The sequence below is a fragment of the Macaca thibetana genome, chromosome X, assembly GCF_024542745.1.
Source record: "Macaca thibetana thibetana isolate TM-01 chromosome X, ASM2454274v1, whole genome shotgun sequence".
Lineage (NCBI taxonomy): Eukaryota > Metazoa > Chordata > Mammalia > Primates > Cercopithecidae > Macaca > Macaca thibetana.
Window position 1 is genome coordinate 66,114,616 of NC_065598.1, and position 21,540 is coordinate 66,136,155.

At 39.0% G+C, this 21,540-nt stretch overlaps 2 protein-coding genes and 1 pseudogene across 5 annotated transcripts in view; 2 read left to right on the forward strand and 1 right to left on the reverse strand.

Annotated features, from left to right (window-relative positions):
* PJA1 (praja ring finger ubiquitin ligase 1) overlaps positions 1 to 21,540 on the reverse strand; it is a 1,335,831-nt gene that overhangs the window by 754,562 nt on the left and 559,729 nt on the right. The gene's annotated exons all lie outside the window — the stretch shown is intronic.
* The window catches only part of EDA (ectodysplasin A), a 440,121-nt gene that overhangs the window by 66,548 nt on the left and 352,033 nt on the right, over positions 1 to 21,540 (forward strand). The gene's annotated exons all lie outside the window — the stretch shown is intronic.
* LOC126947086 (uncharacterized) lies at positions 10,520 to 10,714 on the forward strand (annotated as a pseudogene).

The window sequence follows — 21,540 nt, forward strand, 5'->3', positions numbered from 1 at the left end:
GCCTTTATGATATAGAAACTAGTACAATAAATATTTGAATGAATAGATTTAGGAACCAGATAATTTGGAAGGATAATTTCAAAACTTGAATGAACTATGACATTTAAAACCAGCATCTTGGATCATCTTGTAACATATTGTATAATACACTTTATAGTGAAATAGATTTTAAAATTTAATATCTTGAGCAAAATATTTTAGGAAGAATTTTTCTTTCTTTTAAAGAATAAGATAAATAGGTTTCTAGTTCCCCACATCCACATATTTTTGTGTCCATTTTACCGTGTTGATAAAGGCAGAAAAGGGTTTTTAATTGTTGCTAATGCAGAATAAGAGTTGTTAACCTCTACGAACTACATAACCAAACTAAAGTCAGTTCAGAAGGATGTGGTATCTTATATAAATGTAGTATGTTACGCAGCATTACAAGTTCCTTATAATCTCTACAAATAGCTTTTATAATTTACTAATTGATTTAAAAATTAAAAAACCCAATGCATGTTAACAGAAATAACGTAAATAGCATTTTACAAACAATAATTTCTACTTCTTTTTTTTTTTTTTTTTTTTTTTTTGAGACAGAGTCTTGCTCTTGTTGCCCAGGCTGGAGTGCAGAGGCACGATCTCGGCTCACTGCAACCTCTACCTCCCAGGTTCAAGCGATTCTCCTACCTCAGCCTCCCCAGAAGCTGGGATTACAGGCGCCTGCCACCATGCTTGGCTAATTTTTGTATTTTTAATAGAGACAGGGTTTCACCATATTGGCCAGGCTAGTCTTGAACTCCTGAACTCAGGTGATCCGCCCACCTTGGCCTCCCAAAGTGTTGGGATTACAGGCGTGAGGCACCGTGCCCGGCCTGAAATGGCATCTCTTTCTCTGAAAATGCATGATGGTAAAGAATACGATGGCCACTAGTATAGTTTGGTGTCCCTGCCTTAATCCATGCAAGGCACTAACAGTTTTTCCACCACTATTTTTTTTAAATAACAACTTTATTAAGATATAATTTACATACCATATACTTCACCCATTTAAAGTGCTAATGCATTGGTTTTTAGTACATTCACAGAGTTGTGCAACTATTATCATAATCAATTTTAGAGACACAAAAGGAAACCCTGTACCTATAAGTAGTCACTACCCATTTTTCCTGAACCCTCCCCTCTTCCAGCCCCTAGGAATCATTTATCTACTTTCTGTCTCTATAGATTTGACCATTCTGGACATTTCATTTAAATGGAATCATACAATATATAATCTTTTATGATTGGATTTTTCACTTAGCATAATATTTTCAAGGTTCATCCATATGGTAGCATGAATCAATATTTCATTCTTTTTATGGTTGAATGATATTCTATTATATGGTTATATTACTTTTATCCATTCATCAATGGATGGACATTAGGTTATTTCCATTTTTTGCCTGTTATGAACAACGCTGCTCTCAATATTTGTGTACATGATTTTGTGTAAACATTTATTTTCAATTCTCTCGAGTATATAACTACAAGTGGAATTACTGGGTCATATGGTAACTCTCTGTTGAACTTTTTGAGGAACTTCTAGAATGTTTTCCAAAGTGGCTGCACCATATTACGTTTCCACAAGCAACATATGAGGGTTCCAATTACTCTTCATCCTTGTCAACACTTGTTATTGTCTATTTTTTATTACATTCTTCCTACTGAATTTGAAGTGATATTTCAATTGTGGTTTTGACTTGTATTTTCCTGAAGACTAATGATTTTTTCATGTGCTCATTGGCTACTTATATATCTCCTTTGGAGAAATGTATTTTCAGATCCTTTGCCCATTTTTCCATTGAGTAGTTTTTTTTTTTTTAAGTTGTAAGAGTTCTTTATATATTCTGGATATGAGTCCTTTATCAGATATTTAACTTGCAAATATTGTCTTTCATTCTATGAGTTGTTTCTTCACTCTTATTTGTGTGAAGAAAAAGAAAGGGAGTATTGCCATCTTAACAATATTAAGCCCTCCAGTCTATGAACGTGAGATGTCTTTTCATTTACTTAGATCTTCTTTACTTTTTTTCAACAGTGGTTTGTAGTTTTCATTATAAGTTCTACCCATCTTTTGTTAAGTTTATTCCTAAACTTTTATGCTACAAAGTTTAATGTCCAATTTATCTAATTTTCCTTTTGTGGCTTCTCCTTTAGGTATCATTTTGAAGAAATTATTGCCTAACCCAAGGCCATAAGGATTTACATTAATGTTTTCTTCTAAGAGTTTTATAGTTTTAGCCTTTATATTTAGGTCTGTGATCCATTTTTAATTTAATTTAATTTTATTTTTATTTTGGCAAGCCTGTATTGGCAACCTGCACTGAGGGATGCATTGATACAGTCAATATCTGAAGATGAACTATTAAAAAATAAGTGTAAAACAGTGTCTTAGGTTAGGGTCCCTGAGAAATACACTCTAAGATGGAGTTTAGAATATAAGCAATTTGTTGGGGAATGCAATCCAATCAACCCCTGCGGGGACGTGAAGGAAAGCATTGAGCAGTGGAAGGAGTTGAGCTGTTAGTACAAAGTCTTCACAGGAGCTCTGGGGCTGGGATGGCAAAATGAGAATACTCTCACATTGAAGGGGGCCTTTGTATCCTACCCTCTTCACAGACTAATCAAGGGATTTGTACTGCCCTGGGAAAAAGAGGTTCTTTCTGGACAAGGGTAATTTCCTTGAGGGATTTGGCTGAGACTCAGTACCTCACTCCTGAAGCAATGAACAGGACATGCACCTCACAATGGTAGTGTTAATTCTCAGTGGAGGAACTGTGTTGGGATATTATGGGGGAAAGAAAAGACAATTGGTATGTGGATATGCCTCTATGTCAGTGAAAACTTTCATAGAAGAGGTGATACTTGGACTGCCTTGCAATATGGAGGTGTATTTATCAGGTAGTATAGAGAAATAGTATTCCACAGATATACATAAGCAAATCCTGGTGCTTTTTATTTATTTTTTTTGAGACAGAGTTTCCCTTGATTGCCCAGGCTGCAGTGTAATGGCGTGTTCTCGACTCACTACAACCTCCACCTCCTGGGCTCAAGCAATTCTTGTGCCTCAGCCTCCCAAGTAGCTGAGATTACAGGCATGCACCACCATGGCCGGCTAATTTTTGTATTTTTAGCAGAGATGGGGTTTTGCTGTGTTGGCCAGGCTGGCCTCAAACTCCTGGCCTCAAGTGATCTGCCCATCTTGGCCTCCTGAAGTGCTGGGATTACAGGCTTGAGCTACTGCACCTGACACAGTGGCTTAGAGTGTACGAGCCAGGAGGAGGATTGAAGAGGAGGATAGTGAGGTGGTGACAAAAGATGAAACTGCAGAAGTAGCAAGGTCTAGATTATGGAGAGGTAAATGGCATGCCCAGAAGTTAGTATTTTATTCTAGCAGCAAGGCAGGCCTTTAAGCAAAGGAAGATCTTGTATGATCCATGTTTTATTTAATTTTTATATGTGGTGTGAGGAGTGGATCCAACTTCATTCTTTTACTTGTGGATATTCAGTTGTCCCAGCACCATTTGTTGAAGAATGTTTTTCCCCTATTGAATTCTCTTGGCACTCTTGTCAAAAATCAATTGATTGTAAATATAAGAGTTTATTTCTAGACTCTCAATTCTACTCCATTAATCTATATGTCTGCCCTTATGCCAGCAGTACTACATTGTCTTGATTACTTTGTAGCTTTGTTGTAAGTTTTGAAATCAGGAAGTATGAGTCATATAACTTTGTTCTTCCTCTTCTTTTTTTTTTTTTTTTTTTTTTTTGAGACAGAGTCTTGCTCTGTCACCCAGGCTAGAGTGCAGTGGCGCGATCTCGGCTCACTGCAAACTCTGCCTCCCGGGTTCAAGCAATTCTCCTGCCTCAGCCTCCCAAGTAGACGGGATTACAGGCGCCCGCCACCGTGCCTGGCTAATTTTTGTATTTTTTAGTAGAGACAGGGTTTCACCATCTTGCCCAGGCTGGTCTCGAACTCCTGACCTCATGATCCACCTGCCTCGGCCTCCCAAAGTGCTGGGATTACAGGTGTGAGCCACCGCACCCAGCCCAACTTTGTTCTCCTTTTTCAAGATTGGTTTTGGCTATTCTGTGCCATATGAATTTTAAGATCAGCCTGTATTTTGATAAGGTTTTGTTTAATCTGTAGATCAATTTAGGGAGTATTGCCATCTTAACAATATTAAGTCCTCCAGTCTATATTGTGGGATGTCTTTTTCATTTACTTAGATCTTCGTTACTTTCTTTCAACAGTATTTTGTAGTTTTCAGTATAAGTTCTACACGTCTTTTGTCAAATTTATTCCTAATGTTTTATTTTATTTTGATGCTATTGTAAATGGGATTGTTTCTTAAATTTTATTTTTCAATAGTTCATTGCAAAAATAGAATTAGAGCTAATTTTTAATATTGACCTTGTATACTGCAAGCTTGCTAAACTTGTTTATTAGCTTTAGTACGGTCTTTTTGTGTGTGTGTGTGGATTCCTTAGACTTTGCTCTAAGTAATATTATGTTATCTGCAAATATTATGTAATATCCAGTTTTCTGGATGCCTTTCATTTCTTTTTATTGCATAAGTTCATAACTATAACCTCTAGTAACAATGTGTTGAATAGAAGTGGTAAGAGCAGACATCATTATCCTGTTAGGGGGAAAATATTCAGTCTTTTATCACTTAGTATAATGTTAGCTCTGGGTCTTTCCTATGTACCCTTTAATCTGGTTGAGGAAGTTTCTTTCTATTCCTAATTTGTTGAGTATTTTTATCATGAGAGAGGGTATTGAATTTTGTCAATATTTTTCCATGTGTATTGAGATATTCATGAATTTTTTTCCTTTATTCATATGATATATTAATTGATTTTCTGATATTAATCCAACCTTGCATTCCTAGGATAAATTTCATTTGGTCATGTTATGCAATCCTTTTTATGTATTACTGGATTCAGTTTGCTAGTATTTTGTTGAATATTTTTATGACTATATTCTTAAGAGACATTGGTCTATAGTTTTCTTGTAATGTCTTTTTCTGGTTTTGGTAACAAGGTAATACTGATGTCGTAGAATGAGTTGGAAAGTATTCCCTCCTCTTATATTTCTTGGAAGAGTTTGAGAAGCATGGATATTAATTGTTCTTTAAATATTTACTAGAATTCATCAGGGAAGCCATCTAAGCCTGGGCTTTTCTTTGTGAGTAATTTTTTTATTACGAATTCAATCACTTGTTTTAGGTCTATACATCTTTTCTACTTCTTCCTGAATCAATGTTGGAAGTTTTTGTTTTTCTAGGTACTTTCCCATTTCGTCTAAGTTATATAATGTGTATACATACAGTTATTCATTGTATTCCCTTATAATCCTTGATGTATGTTTATGGTTAATAGTAATGTCCTCTCTTTCCTTCTGAATTTTAGTAAATCAAGTCTTTATTTTTGGCTTCATCAGTCTAACTAAAGGTTTGTCAATTTTGTGGATATTTTCAAAGAAAAAAATAGCCTTTTGAACAGGGAAGTAGTAAATTAATCATTTGAAGGCAGCTAGTAGCCCCTATATAATGGCCTCACTGACAGTGTGTTCTTGGCCATATGTTTCTTAACCTCCTGGAACCTCAGTTGCCTCATCTATAAAATGGGGTGATATGGCTTGCCTCATAGATTTGTCTTTAAAATTAGATGAATTAATGTGTAAAATCTCTAGCACAATACCTATTTATGACAGATATTATACCTTTCAGTGAATGCTCATATCTTTTTCTTCCATATTATTGTGCTGACTCTGGTTTTTACTGCATTATTCTTCAGTAGCCAGCTTTAATTTAATAAAGTAAACATTAAAAATGACTTCTCTTTTAAAGTCTGAAAAAATATTTTTGTGCTTTTTCTTCTACCATATAATCAAAATGATACTTATTTTCACTAAAATTTAGGCATACAACCAATTTCAGAATGTAAGCAGGTTAAACAGTGGATTAATATTAATCATAGATGAATGTAAAAGCACAGCTGAGATTGTACATAATAAATTATCATGCTCTGTATTATTTTCGTCTTCTTCTCATCTCAGTAGTAATTTTATTTCCTATTAAATAGCCATAGAGATAATTTCTTTCTTCTTAAAGTAGAGCACCATCTCTCAGATAACTTTAACATTTCTGAGACAATTCTGACCTTTTAATGAACTTTATGATAGTTCAGCAGTGTTATAAATAATGAACCTGAAACTCTAAAAAGTTATCAAAACTTCTTTCAAATTGTGGTATATAATTTATTCAAGTAGAGAAAGGTAACTCTAATCAATTTTTATATGTTATTAAAAGTTTCTACGTCCTATTAGTAGGATTTATATTCTCTCTTTCCTAAGTATCTTTTGTCCTAACTTCCTCCATAGCTATGCACCTTTATTGCTTGCCTGTAACTTGAGGAAATAAGAACATTTCTTCTAGACTGTGAGTCAATGAAAAGTGACTCCCCTATGGAAATAGGAATTGAATGCTACAGTCTCATGTATGAACTCGGTATTTGGCCTAGATATTTTCCCTTTCTCTGAAATGAGGAAGATGTTATGGCACCTCACTTCACATTTGCCTGACCAGCTGTTGTAACATGTATCTTCATGAACCCTATTTACTGGCTTCACTCTATGGATTACCTGTAGAGCAAGAATAATTGAATTGACAAATAGGGTTATGATTAGGCTATGATAGAACCTCTCTAGCCCAGCCTAACACAAGTAGATCACAAAACACCTTTATTCTAACACTGATGGTAGGAATGTCAGGGATGTCAGTAGAGTTCCCAGGGGTAACTGTCATCTCAATAGGTCTCCAACTCCAACCAGAAGACAGGTTTTGCCATGGAAAACAGAGAGTGAAAACTCATGAATGAATGAGAAAAATTCATTCTCACGAGACCTGCCTTAGCTAGCTAACACACATCATTAGCAATGCGATCTTAACGGAATTGTTAAACATCTCCAAGCTTCAATTTCCATGAATGTGGGTGGTGATAACAGGATTGCTGAGAAATTTTAATAAGATAATTAATGTAAAGTACTTAACACAGTGCCCAGTTCATTGTAAGGGATTTTCATCAAGTTTTGTCAAAATAATTTCTCTCCTATGACCCACTTGGGTGTTGTAACAGGTCCGTTAAAGCTTTCTTTTACTATATCTGAAATTTTTGTCCTATATTCTTTAGATCAGTGCTTTTATTATTGATGGTTTGGGTTTGTGTCCCTACCCAAATCATGCTGAATTGTAAGCCCCAATGTTGGAGGAGGGACCTGGTGGCAGGTGATTAGATTATGGGGGCAGATTTCCCCTTGTTTTTCTCAAGAGAGTGAGTTCTCAGGAGATTTGGTTGTTTAAAGGTGTGTAGCATCTCCGTCCTTGTCTCTCTTCCTCCTGTTCTGGCCATGTAAGATGTGTCTGTTCCCCCTTGCCTTCGCCATGATTGAAAGTTTCCTGAGGCCTCTCCAGCCATGCTTCCTGTGCAGCCTGTGGAACTGTGAGCCAATTAAACCTTTTTTTCTTTATAAATTACCCAGTCTCAGGTATTTGTAGCAGTGCGATAACAGACTAATACAACTATTTAAGATAGCTTTTATGGGTCCTCTTACTTTTACCTCTATGCCCCAGTTTTTTTCATTCCTTTCTTTTATGAGTGATTTTCAGGCTTTTTATCATTTTGGAAACCCTACTTGGATCCTATTCTCAGTTATTTATTTCTTTTAACATGTAGCACACAGAACTGGACCCCATACTTTAGAGATTATTTGTCCAGCCTAGCCTTCCTTTAATTCAGCTATTAGACTTTAATCAGTGTAGACTAAGATTACTGTAGAATTTTCTTTTCAGTGGCTATTTTATGACCTTGTGGCCAGATCAAAAGAACCATTTTTGAGATAAGAGACATATCTGAAATCATAGTTCTGAACACTGATTCAAGAATTGTTTTCTTCAGCTCTGAATATTTACATGCTGGTTTCATCAGTAATCTATTTGCTTAGAGACTGATTTACTGGAAAAATGAAAACAGCATTTGTAATTATATATTAGACATTTTATTCTTATACCTATGTATCTAGATTTGATTGGTTAATTTATAAGCACCAACATTTTCCACACTTGTTCAAATTTTATTTAGGTGGACTAGCTTATAGACCATTGACTTCAAATGGAATTGCGAAGCTAATCTTTATCTGAAGTTTAGGTGATGAAAGGCTTTCTTTGCCAAGCAAAACTAATGACACTCCCGAGTTAAATGGAAATGGCCTAACATGGAAACCAAGAGTGTGTTGCCTCCTCAGCACTGCTTTCTTTCTCTGCCCTCTGGGAGGAGGGGAGAGGGTTTATGGGGAAAGGCTGCAGGAGTCAGAGCAGCCAACCTATGGCTGACCTGAATGATATTGTTAAAGGTAAAATAAATTGCAGAAGAAAGAGAGAATCAGTTTTTATTGGAATTTAGACACCATTACTTTTGCTTGGATGATTCAGAACACACTTTTAAAGGAGAAATGTAGAAGAATAAGAGGGAAGCACTAAGGATTGAGCCTCTTTTTTACCACACTTTAGATAATGTCAGAATTATTTTGTTACATTGCTTTAAGATGTGAATGCTTACTCACTCTAGTATATAGGACCATTATTTGCAAATATTTAAGGTTTTTTTTTTTTTTTTTTTTTTTTTTTTTGCTTCTGGAAAACCTCAGCTCCCTAGACTGCATTCTCTGTATCTCAATTTCCTTATTTGTAAAATGAGGACAATAAGACTACATAGAGTACTCCCTAATTTCCCAGTTACCCCATAAGGTAAGTCTTTTGTCTCTAAACTACTCTTAGGACCTCATATACTGATTTGTGTAAATTGTGGTTACTTGTGTATGTATGTTTTGTTCCCTACTAGATTATAATCTCTTTGAGGTCAGAGGCTAGCTGAGTTTTCATCTTTTTTGACCTTCATAGTTCCTTGGGTTAAAAACTTCAGTGAAATCACAAGAAAGTAATCAGAAATATAATTGGGCAGGTGGAACAAATTTGTTAAATCTGTGGGAAAACAATAACTGGTTCTTAAATAATAAATCAGCCTCAGGTTCGCTGTTCCGTAATCAGGGTGGGAACAAGGGAGAGGGGAAAGTATATGTTTCTGAAGATATCTGAGAACAGAAGCCCTGCCTTTAATATGGTTGATTTCATTGGATAATGGAGGAATCTCTTCCTAGTTATGTCCAGAAAAATTGGGAAGCTTGTCATTAGCTGTACTGTGATGCAGATGTGACTTCAAAGAATCAGTTCACTTCATCTTGTTATGTTGTGGCAGAAAGCAGTATTTCAGACTATCACAAAGCAAGGAATTTGGGTATAAGATTAAAGTCTACTATGTTCTGCATGGACAGGCATAATTTCTATTAAGTATTGATCCTTAAGGCAAAGCTAAACAGTTATAATTAGCATAGGATTTTTATTCAAAAATATTGATTTTCTACCCTCTTTCTCTAAAGCAGAGACTAAAAGTGTCATAGAATCTCTGGGTTAAAATGGAGATAGAAGTCATCCAACTCAAGATCCCATCTCCTTTGTCAATCACTTCTGCAATATCTCCATCAAGTTCTTACCATCCTAGGCTTGAAATGTGTCAGCAATGAAGAACTTGTCCTCATGGGAGATAGCTAATGTCATTTGTAGGCTGATCTAGTTGTTACAAAAGTCTTCCTTATTTAATACCACAATAATAAACTCTGCCATACCATAGTTATTCAGATGGGAGAAAGATCCCCACATCCCCCTGACTAGTCTCCAACGCCCCAACTCCAAACTAAACATACTTTCAACTGTTCCTTTGTTATTTTGTTGCACTTTCCACACTGTATATTGTAGTCATAGTTTGTAGCTGTATTTTTACACATCCTCTGAATTGTGAGCTCCTTGAGGACACAAACCACATCTTATATTTGAATGCATCTGGTATATAATGCCTTTGAGTGAGAAAAACATAGCATTAAATCTCTGCATTATCTAGGCTACTCTTGTTTGGATGTTCTCTGAGTTATCCTTTATTAAACATATATTTACTGAATACCTTTCTGTCAGTCAGATACTGTGCCAGTATTTAGGAATACAATAGTGAAAGAGAAAGATATAGTTTCTGACTTTGTGAAACTTAAAATGTGTGAGATACAAGGAAATGGGCAGTACAAAACATGGTGATAGGCTGCACTAAAGGAAGGATATAGTGCATGGTTTCCAACCAAGGCTTTTGGGATCAAAGAAGGCTTCCCCCCGCCCCCATTTTCTTGTTAAAATGGGGAAAATATTTTAGATGTGGTCTGACCAGCCCTGATGATCACAGTTTTGATCTGAGTATTTCTGGATATATATGTTATTGTAGGTTAAGGTAATATTTGCCTTTATAATGCTACTACATTATTGTTCATTCATTCAATAAATATTTATTGAGTACCTATCATCTCTTTAAATCTTTAGGCAAATTAAAGTTAAAGATTATACTTTCAGGGATCATTTCTACAGTTTATTACTGGAGAAGTTTCTTTGAATGTATAGAGCACTAAAAAACATATTATCTCCCGAGTGTAAAGCTGCCTCTTGGTGTTGGTTTACTTCAATTGCCATTTGCCATTAATGATTGTTCTTCTTTTCTTTTGGGAGAGTAAGAGACAGAGGACACAGTCTGGGTGGGGAAAAATATTAAGTTTAGCAGTCTAATTGAGCAAAGAACTATTCATGAATTGAGCAACCCTCAAAACGAGAACAAAGGGAGGGGAGAGAAGGAGAAGATGACAGGGTTGGCAATCACTACTCTGCTTTCTCTGTTTAACCACCATGACTATGATAGCTCTTCCTCACACAGGCCAAAATCAATCTGATCTCCAGAGAATAGTTTAGGTGAGTTAAGTATGGACATAATGACATACTATACTGGAAAATACTTTATAAATTAAGTGCTATGTATATACTATAATTATAATAATAATATTTCCACCTAATTCCTCCCAGTAAAACTTCATTCTCTTCCATGTCACCCAGCTCTCTGACAGAGTACCTCTGATCATACCCTTCTACCATATCACATCTTCTCACTTCCCCATTGTAAATAAGCTTCATGAAGATACAATCCAATTGATTCAGTTAACTTTGCCAGTTTCAGTTTTTAGATGCCATTTGTCCTTTCAGTCTTTCCGGAAGACTGAGGGTGATAAAGACAATGATAATGCCATTGTGTTCATGACACCTTATTCAATTGCTTTATAATTTGTCCAGTAAAATAGTACTTCTATTGCTGGAGATTTCTCCAGGAGTGCTCCAGAAAGGAAATACATGTTTTAATAACCTTTTAGCTACTGTTATAGTATTGGCCTTCCTACATGGAAAGCTCCTATCCAATCAGAGAATATAGACTATTATGAGAACATACTCATATCCCATTTAAGATGGCAAATGAATGAAATTCCTCTGTAAATGTTCAAATGGCCCATCAAAAAATAGAAGTGTACCACCTGAAGTTTTTATTGTCTTCCAAGGATTACGGGTTTGACAAAGCAAACATTGGTTATAAACCATTTTGGCAATTTTAAAATAATCCCCACACTAATATTTTTTCATAATTGGCATAATTTTTTTATACTCCATGATGAGTTAGGGAGTACAGAACTTTTAATAATGAAGGCTTTAAAGACTTGAGAAAGACCAGGTGGCCATCTGTGCCCTCCATGAGTCCATGCTTAATACTGAATTTATATTCTTTTAAATATCAGATTTGTTTCTCTAATTCAGGTGTAGCACTGTTTATTAAATAGGGTAAAATAGGTATTCTGACCTCAATCAGTCTTACAGAGTTCTTTTAAATTGCGTATCTTAACAATTTCAGTACTGGCTAACTTGGTGTGAAAATCTGCCAAACCTTTTCCTTAGTATTTAATAATTCTTGTTCTGCGTTTGGGTTAGCAGTTTTATAAAACTAGTTTCTTCATTAGAGATCTGGAAATTCTCACCTACTCTAATGGTATGATATTAAAGTTATCAGAAATCTGTACTTGTCAGAGTCCTTTCCATGAATCTCCTTGAAGACAAAACACTTTAGGCTTATAGTTGCTCAGGAAAGTACCAGAGTAAACAACCATCTGTGAATAACAAGGCTTAAAATGGCCATGGATAAAGGCCTGTTGAGAGTTCACTACAATGTTGATGCAATTGACAAGGAAATTCAGTTATTTTTGCTGCATACAACATTTTAAGATAACTAGATTTATGACTTATCATTATACCAGGACTACTAGTTTTCTATGAATTTTATATAATTTCTGAAACACATATTAATAACACATCCATAAAAATATAATTCAAAGGGTTAGCTTTACTTATTATTTGACAACACTTTGCATATAATTTAATATATCAAGTAAGCCCAGTTAGTTTATATTTATCTTTTCATAAAGAGAGGTGTCCTTTTGAGATGTTCCAAGGGCCTATCTGGAAAATCCCAAAGTTAGTTCAAAGTCAAGAAAGAGACTTAAATTAGAATTTGATTTTGTGAAGTTTGTAAAAAATATCAAAGGTTTCAGCCTGGCATGGTGGCTCATGCCTCTAATCAAAGCACTTTGGGAGGCCAAGGCAGGTGGACTGCTTGAACTCATGAGTTTGAGACCAGCCTGGGCAACATGGCAAAACCCTATCCCTACTAAAAATATAAAAATTAGCCAAGTATGGCGGTGTGCCCCTGTAGTCCCAGCTACTTGGCAGGTTGAGGCAGGAGAATCACTTGAACTTGGGAGGCAGAGGTAGCAGTGAGCTGAGATCGCACCACTGTAGAGAAAGAAAAAGAAAAAGGAAAGGAAGAAGGAAGGAAGATAAAGAAAGAAAAAAAAAATATATGGTTTGAAACACTTGATCAAAATACGATGATAAGTAACTGTGAAATAACAGTAATCATTTAAATAGAGTGATAGTTAAAAGACTTTAAAAGGCAAATATAGAAACATGGTTGTAGAAAAATCCTTAGCTCTTTTAGAGGACTCAGTTTTCCTTCTTTCTTTTTTTTTTTATGGAGTCTAGCACTATAGCCTGGGCTGGAGTGCAGTGGCACGATCTTGGCTCACTGCAACCTCCACCTCCCAGGTTCAAGCGATTCTCTTGACTCAGCCTCCTGAGTAGCTGGGATTACAAGTGCCCGCCACCACGCCCAGCTAATTTTTAGTAGAGACAGGGTTTCACTATGTTGGCCAGGCTGGTCTCAAACACCTGACCTTGTGATCCACCTGCCTCCTGCCTCGGCCTCCCAAAGTGCTGGGATTACAGGCATAAGCAATTGCGCCCAGCCTCAGTTTTCTTAAATAATCAAAAACCCAATATAGAGCATGAAGCACAAGGAATCATCTTGATAAAGCATAGAAACTTTGTTCCTAGGCCAGTTACCTACTAAAAAGGTAAAGAAAAAACTTTCAAAATTTCCTATTAAGAGCAGATCAAAGGCCAGGTGCAGTGGCTCACACCTGTAATCTCAGCACTTTGGGAGGCCAGCACTTTGGGAGGCCGAGGTGGGTGGATCACCTGAGGTCAGGAGTTTGAGACCAGCCTGACCAACATAGTGAAACCCCATCTCTACTAAAAATAGTAAATTAGCTGGACGTGGTGGCACATGCCTGTAATCCCAGCTATGTGGGAGGCTGAGGCAGGAGAAATGCTTGAACCCGGGAGGCAGAGGTTGCAGTGAGCTAAGATCGCACCATTGCACTCCAGCCCGGGCAATAAGAGCGAAACCCCATCTCAAAAAAAAAAAAAAAAAGAAACAGATCAATATTCCAAGAAAGCCTTATTGTTTCAACACAAGGTACCAAATTCTAGTTTTGCATCAGTGTACATTCAGTAGTAAGGCTCAATTTTTAGAAAAACTTGTGAATAATTCCCTTCTAATCTTAGCTTGATCACACATAAAATTACTTTCATAAGATTCATCTTCCACAAGCCTTCTATACTCTTTTTATGTTTCTTATTTTTCCTATACCTTTTGGTTTCTCATTTTGGAACAATCAATCATTCTACTTTAGAATAAAAATTACCCTCTTCTTTTTTTCTTCCATACCTCATAGCTTCACTTACTAAAAACATGTCTTACATTACTCACATACAATAGTTGTTTTCCTTTTATTTCTATTTTAAATTACCATATATTGATTAGGATTTTCACCTCTTAGTAATCTTAATTTCTAGTGAAAACCCAGGAAGTAAAACCATTTAAAACCCTCTGTTATATACAAACATTTTATGAATATGCATTTCATAATTTCTAGAATATGTGCTTCCTCGTAGAATAGTTTTTTCATGTTTACTAACAGACCCAAATAGCATACCTATACTGTTTGAAAGCAAGATGCCAAAATATGTATACTTTAAACTTATGTTTTGTAATTAATAGTTTGGTATTTTTAACTTACTTAGAAATGACCTAGACATTTCATGAATATGGATTACAGTAATTCCTCCTTTACTGCAGTTTCAGTTATCTGTGGTCAATTGCAGTTCAGAAATAGGTGAGTACAATACAATGAGATATTTTGAGAGAGGGAGAGTGAAAGGTTCTTACATTGGTTTGAACCCCAAGAGCACACACAACACGAGGCAGTGTGGACCAACACGCTGTTTAAATGAGCGCCTGGGTGCAGGCGGGCTGAGGCCTAACATGGCGTCAGCACCAAATGAGGACGGGGCAGGGATTTTATAGTCTCCTGTAAACAGGAAGTGTCTCAGTCTGATGTAACTGCTACACGGTACCCTGACGGCCTCTCAGTCTTCAGGGGGTATGTGTCTTCTGGCCATCTGTCTTCCTGCTTCTGCTATCTTGCATGCTGTTGTTGTAAGTGATCTTGCGTCTTGGGACTGGGCCTGAGGAGGAAGGAGTTATTCATTCCCTTAAGATTTCAGGCCCTGGGGAGAATCTTTCAGAGAGAAAGACCACATCTATATTACTTTTATTGTAATATGTTATTGTAATTTTGGTATTTTATTATTAGTTGTTGTTAATCTCTTCCTGTGCCTAATTTATAAGCTAAATCTTATCATAGGTATGTATGTATAGATAACAATATAGTATATATAGAGTTTGGTACTATCTTTGGTTTCAGGCGTTGATGAAAAGAGTTGAACTCTGTAAAACATTTTAAGAGATTTATTCTGAGCCAAATATGAATGACCAATGGCCTGTGACACAGCCCCAGTAAATCCTGAGAACATGTGCTACAGCTTGGTTTTACACATATTAGGGAGACATAAGACAACAATCAGTTCATGTAATGTGTCCATTGATTTGGTGTGGAAAGGCAGGGCAACTGTATGCTGGGGCTTCCAGGTCATAGGCAGATTCAAAGATTTTCTGATTGGTAATTGGTTGAAACAGTTATTATCTAGAGACCTGGAATCAATAGAAAGAATGTCTGGGTTAAGATAAGAGGTTGTGGAGACCCGATCATGCAGACAAAGCCTCCAGGTAGCAGAAGTAACAGGCTTCAGAGAGAATAAATTGTAAATATTTCTTATCAGACCTAAAGGGTCTGTTCTATCAGTTTTAAGGTCTCTGTTTTGATGTTAATGCCAGTCAGCTGTGCCTGAATTTCAAAAGAGAGAAGGGTATAATGAAGAATGTTCCATTATCACCTGAACTAGTTTTCAGGTTAACTTTGGAATGCCCTTGCCCGTAGGCGAGGAGTAGGGGGAGTGGGTGGGAGGGTCCATCAGTGCATCCACTGGATGTCTTGGAATTTATCTCCCAAGTATAAGGTGGGGACTAAAGTACTTAATATAACATAGAATGATTTTAAGATTTTAAGTTACTGAAAAAGATTTTTGAAATTTTGACAAGTTTACTTAAACTTGTATCCCATTTACATTCACTTAATTTACTTATTCTTGACAATTCTTGAATTGCTCATTAAACAAAACTGGCCATTGTAGGAGTTCAGGAAATACCACCCTAAAATATGTATATTGGTATACATATTTTTGTTATGTTGATGACTTTGAGCTGAAGCACTTGAAAAACAGCAAAATAGGCCAGGCGCGTTGACTCACGCCTGTAATCCCAGCACTTTGGGAGGCTGAGGTGGGCTGATCACCTGAGGCCAGGAGTTCAAGACCAGCCTGGCCAACATGGTGAAACCCCATCTCTACTAAAAAAAAAAAATACAAAATTAGCCAGATGCCATGGTGGGCACCTGTAATCCAAGCTACTCAGGAGGCTGTGAGGCAGGAGGATAGCTTGAACCCGGGAGGTGGAGGTTGCAGTGATCTGAGATCACTGATTTGTTTTATGCGACCACCGGAGCAGGCGCCAGAGATGAGGCAAGTAGGCAAGGTAAAAAAAACTTTATTAGCTAGCCAATGTGAAGGAGGAAAGGGCGAGGTTCACCAGTCTCCAGCGGTGGAGGCCGAGGAAGTCGCTCCGGCATTCTCGGGTGAGGTTCCTAGGTCCGCATATGAGGAGGGGCCGAGGAAGTTCCCAGCGGACGTCTGCCGGGAGTGGTTTTTTTATGTCTAGGGCCTGGGAGTGGGAGAGCAGTAGGCAGGACACGGGCCTGTCGGGGGGCATTCCGTAGGCCCGGCTAGGTAGGTTTTGGTCTCCTCGTTCGGACGTCACATTGCACCTGTGCAGTTGGTCTGCATTTTTCCTGGGCACGGGCTGCATTTTCCCGCGCACGGGTAAGTTGGTGATGAAGAACCCGGAAATGCGCCATCTTAGTTGTCTTTGTCCTCTCCCCCCATCCAGACAGTTCAACCTTTTATTGATTATAGTGATTGGGGGCGTCATTATCTGTCTAACTGCTTCCTGCTGTCAGAGGGCGTCATCATGAGGGTCTGTGGTTGGTATCTGGACGTAGGGATGTAGGAGCATCTGGTTGAAGGCGACACAGGTGATCTCTTGAACTTTGGCTCGGAGAAATTTGATTAAAATGGGGGCAAAGCATACGATAAGACAGAGGATTAATATAGGAATGAGGAATGGGAGCATTTGTTGTATTACTGGTAATAACCATATAGGTGGACCAGGGGTTAAGAGAGTGTTGTAGTTTTTGAGTTCTGTTTTAATCCTGTTTAGAGTTTGGATGTTGGTGTCAACTAGACCTGACTCGTTTATGTAATAGCAGCGTTCTTCTCCTAAGAAAAGACATGTTCCTCCTTTTTCCGCTGTAAGAAGATCTAATGCTCTCCTGTTCTGTGCAGCCACCTGGGCTACTGAAGTGATTTGGTGCTGTAGAGAGGCTAGACTTTCAGCCGAAGCCTCTATGGCTTCTTGAATTTGTGCGGTTAGGGATCGAGTAGACTGTACGGAGTGGGTGAGTGCCCCAGTTCCGAGCCCTGACACCACTAAGGAGGAGGCTAGAGAAATTCTGATTACTAAGGGAAGGAAGACGGCCCGTTTTTGGAGATTATTAGGAGGAGAGTTAAATGGTAAAATGAGTTCAGCCACTTCTGCTTTGCTATATAGGGTTAAGGTAGGTACTAGGGACACTGGGACACAGAGAGATTGGCTGGTGGTTGTGTGATTAAGGACCTTGAAGAAGGTTTTATTACACCAGAAATAACCTCCAACGGGGGCTGTCTGGGTCTTATTGGGCGATTGGGTGTAATCACACCAGGAGGAGTTTGGGGCAGAGTAGCAGAAAGGAAGGATTGGATTTTCTGGGTTTTGGTATAGTGGGACTTGGAGTAAGAACCATTTTTGGGAGGTGCTTGTAGAGTCAGTTGTAGCCTTGAAAGCAGTAGGTAAGGGGACTGCCACTAAGGGGGCTTCTTTAAGGGCTGCACAGAGGAAACAGTGGGAGAGATGTGTTATGTTAGCTGCCCGTGTTAAGTTTAACCCTTGACGGACAAGCTTTAACCATGAGAAGGGGTCTTTGTTGGAGGAGTGTAGTTGATCTTGTAGGGCCTGTTCTTGTGATTGTATGGCTAAGGTTAAATTTTGTAGGTTTTTTATGTTTTTAGGGAGGGAGTTTTCCTGTTGGACTAGTGTCCTTTTTATTAAGAGGGTGGCAGCTGGATATGAACCTGAAACAGAATCAGCGTAGAGTCCTCCTTTTACCCCGTCCGCCCATCGGGGGTCCCACGGGTCTTGGATATTTAGTTGATATTGTTAGGTTCCAAATTGTTCGTGCTCGATGAAGAAGTGGTTTTTCTCTTTGGATGCATAGTGGATTTTACAATATTGATACGGGCATCCTAGGTTTGTTTGTTGCCAGTAGTTTTTACAATTGTATTCTGTTTGGTCATATAGAAAGCAGAGAGACGGTATAGGCCATCTATGTTTGCGAGAAGTGAGGGTGAAATTTATGGTGAGGAGGGACTGACAGCCTTGGGGTGAGCAGTCTGCAGTACCTTGTAGCTGTGAATGTTGTTTGTTGTTGGTGGTCCATGTTTCAACAATAGAGAATCTCCATATGAAATTAGGCTTAGTAATGGACGGTGAAGTGTATGAGAAGAGTAGTAATGTAAGAGTAATGGAAGTGTAACGTAGGACTTCATTTTCAGTGTAATTGTAGAACGCACCTTGCCACTGGAGGTGTTCTATAAAGGTGGTTAAGGGAGTTTGGTGAGTTTGAGGCGGGTAGGGGCGAGTCTAGTAGATTTCCACTGGTCGTCCTCTGTGGGGGCTTTTTTAAATTGTGATATGTGGACCCAGTGTGTGTGACCTAACAGCTTGGCTGCTGTGTGTGTGGACAGGAGGACAGTATGCAGGCCTTTCCACCTGGGCTGGAGATCTTTGGCTTGGATGTCTTTTAAGTATACTTGGTCCCCTGGGCTGAGAGAGGTATGTGGGCTATAGGTATCTGTTGGAGGGGGGTGTGCTAGTTCTGCATGTTGCCTTAGGAGTTGTCTTAAGAGGGTGAGGTATGGAAGATAGTTTGCCAGCGGAGAGGAAAGGGTAGGGAGCTGCTGGAGGGTGAGAGGCCGGCCGTAGACTAGTTCAAACGGACTGAGGCCTGTCGGACTCTGTGGGGCAGCTCACAGCTGGGTTAGGGCCAGGGGAAGGAGAGTTACCCATGATTGTCGAGTCTCGAGTGAGAGTTTGGTGAGTTGTTGCTTGATGAGCCCGTTGGCCTTCTCTACTTTACCGGAGGACTGAGGTCTATAAGGGATGTGGAGTTTCCAGGTAATGTGTAGGAGGGTCGCCACCTGTTGGACTACTTTGGAGATGAAAGCTGGGCCGTTGTCAGACTGAAGAGTGAGTGGGAGGCAAAACCTAGGAATAATGTGTTCAGTGAGTATGAAGGCAACTATATTGGCAGTTTCTCCTGTGGTAGGATAGGCTTCTATCCATCCTGAAAAGGTATCAACAAGGGTTAAGAGATATTTGAATTTTTTGTGTTTTGGCATGTGGGTAAAGTCAATCTGCCAATCTTCGCCTGGTTGGTGTCCTCTGAGTTGGTGACTTGGATGGGGGTTGCATAGTCCTCCTTGAGGGTTTGACCTGAGGCATGTGGAACACTGTTGATTGATTATAGTTAGGTATTTCATGAGTGTGGGGCAGTGAATGAGAGGGCTTAGGAGATTATGTAGGGCCTTAGGTCCTATGTGTAAGGAGTTATGTATGTCCTTTAAGATGGTGTAAAGTTGTAAGTGACTAGGTGGTTGGGCCTCTAAAAGTTCTGGACAGGAGTGTTCAGTATGGTGTTGTTTGAGAGGGTTGGGGAGTAAGGTTGCTGGATTTAGAGAGGAGCAGACTCCTAGGGCAATGGTAGAGTCTTCTATGAACAAGAGGTGGAAAAGTTGGAGCCTAGACGGGGTTAGGTGGCTAATACTTTTGTGGGCAATAAGGTCTTGAAGGCGGTGAGTAGAGAAGACTGTTAGATTACAGCCTCTAATGAGTTTCTTTGCTTCCTGGGTTAGACAGGCTGCTGCTGCTAGGGCCTGAAGGCAGGGCTTCCACCCTTGTACAGTGGGATCTAATTGTTTGGATAGATATGCCACAGGACGGTATGTGGTACCTACAGGTTGGGCTAAAAGGCCAATAGCAACTTTTTGTCTTTCATCTGTGAAAAGTTGGAAGGGGCGTTGGAAGTCTGGGAGTGAGAGAGTAGGATGTGAGAGAAGGCAGTTTTTTAGGTGAGTGAAATGTTTATAGATTAACTTTGGATTAGACAAAGGTCCTTGGGGAGTCTCCTTGACAGCTGCATATAGAGGTTTAGCCAAGATTCCGAAATTAGGAATCCAGTGTCTGAAAAACCCCACTAGGCCTAGGAAGGATTGGATTTCTTTAGCGTCTTGGGGAGGAGAAAGATTTTGTATTAGAGTTAAACGGTCCGTGGTGAGGGAGCATGTTGTGGGAGTGATTTCAATGCCTAAATATATGACACATTGTTGTGAGAGTTGAGCTCTGTGTTTGGATACTCGGTAACCTCTGGATCCTAGATGATTAAGGAGGATTGCAGTGTCTAAAAGAGAGTCCTGTCTCGTGGGACTACAGAGTAAAAGGTCATCTACATATTGGAGAATTTTACTATTTGTAAGAGGACAGGAGGCCAAGTCTTTTGCAAGGGCTTGCCCAAAGAAATGGGGGCTATCTCGGAACCCTTGGGGAAACACTGTCCATGTCAGTTGGGTGGAGGCATGGGTGTCTGGGTCTTCCCATGTAAAGGCAAAGAGAAACTGACAATCGGGGTGTAAGGGAGTAGAGAAAAATGCATCTTTTAGATCTAGCACAGTAAAGTGTGTTGTGTTAGATGGGATAAGAGAGAGAAGGGTATAGGGATTGGTAACTACTGGATGGGTGGGGTAAACAGCCTCATTGATAAGATGAAGATCTTGCACTAACCAAAAAGTCCCATCTGCCTTCTTTACAGGTAGAATTGGGGTGTTACAGGGAGAATGAGTGGGGATGAGTATGTGTTGGCTGAGTAACCTAGTAATGATTGGTTTCAGTCCTCATAAGTGTTGTGGAGAGAGAGAGAACTGTGGGCGGGTTGGAAACTGAAATGGGTTTTTAAGTTTTATGAGTATTGGTGGATGATGGTCCACCACGACAGGAGTGGAGGTGTCCCACACTTGGGGGTCTATAGGAATGGGGAAATTAGGGAAAGGGTTAGTAGGGTTGTTGGAGTCATTTGAGTTAGTTAATACTAGAAGTAGATGGCAGGTGGGGTGGGGGTAGCTAGTAGGAAGGGAAATACAGGCTTTCAGTTGACTTAGGATATCTCGGCCTAGCAGAGGAGTGGGGCATGAGGAGATGATGAGGAACGAGTGCGCAAAATAGTTGTTGGCCAGGCAGCAATTAAGAGGCGATGTTTTTCGAGGGCTGGACGGGGAGCCATCAACTCCTACAACAAAGATATTGGAGGGGAGGCTAGGCCCTTTGAAAGACGGCAAAACAGAGTAGGTAGCCCCAGTGTCAATTAAAAAATTAATTGTCTTACCTGCTACCAGGAGAGTTACCCGTGGCTCGGCGAGGGTGATAGGGGTCCCCGAGTCCCGGCACCTTCAGTCGTCGTCCAGGTGTAAGAGCTGGAAGGAGCTCCCA